The sequence below is a fragment of the Chrysochloris asiatica genome, unplaced genomic scaffold (assembly GCF_000296735.1).
Source record: "Chrysochloris asiatica unplaced genomic scaffold, ChrAsi1.0 scaffold00018, whole genome shotgun sequence".
NCBI lineage: Eukaryota > Metazoa > Chordata > Mammalia > Afrosoricida > Chrysochloridae > Chrysochloris > Chrysochloris asiatica.
The window spans coordinates 14546166-14546496 of record NW_006408536.1 but is presented as its reverse complement, the minus strand read 5'-3'; positions in this window follow the sequence as shown (position 1 = coordinate 14546496).

Sequence of the window (331 nt, the reverse complement as noted above, 5' to 3'; positions counted from 1 at the left end):
TCTTCTGATCTTAGAGTCATGAAGACTGATGTTTGTGTGGTCTGTTGAACTAATTGTTTTCATGTGTCTGATTTTCATCACTTCTCTTTCCTCCAGACATGGAGAGACCAACAATTATACATTAGATGGCTGCTCACCAGCTTTTAAGATTCCAGTCACCACTCATCAAAGTGAACCATGCCATACCAACTGACCTTAGTTTCCCCCAAAACCATGATCCTGTGTCCCCAGGCCTGGAGACCCATTCCCTCAAGTTACCTGGCTATGTCTAAGACGTTTTCATAACTCTATCCCCTGTATACTCCACCACATTCATGGATGTATTTTCAGC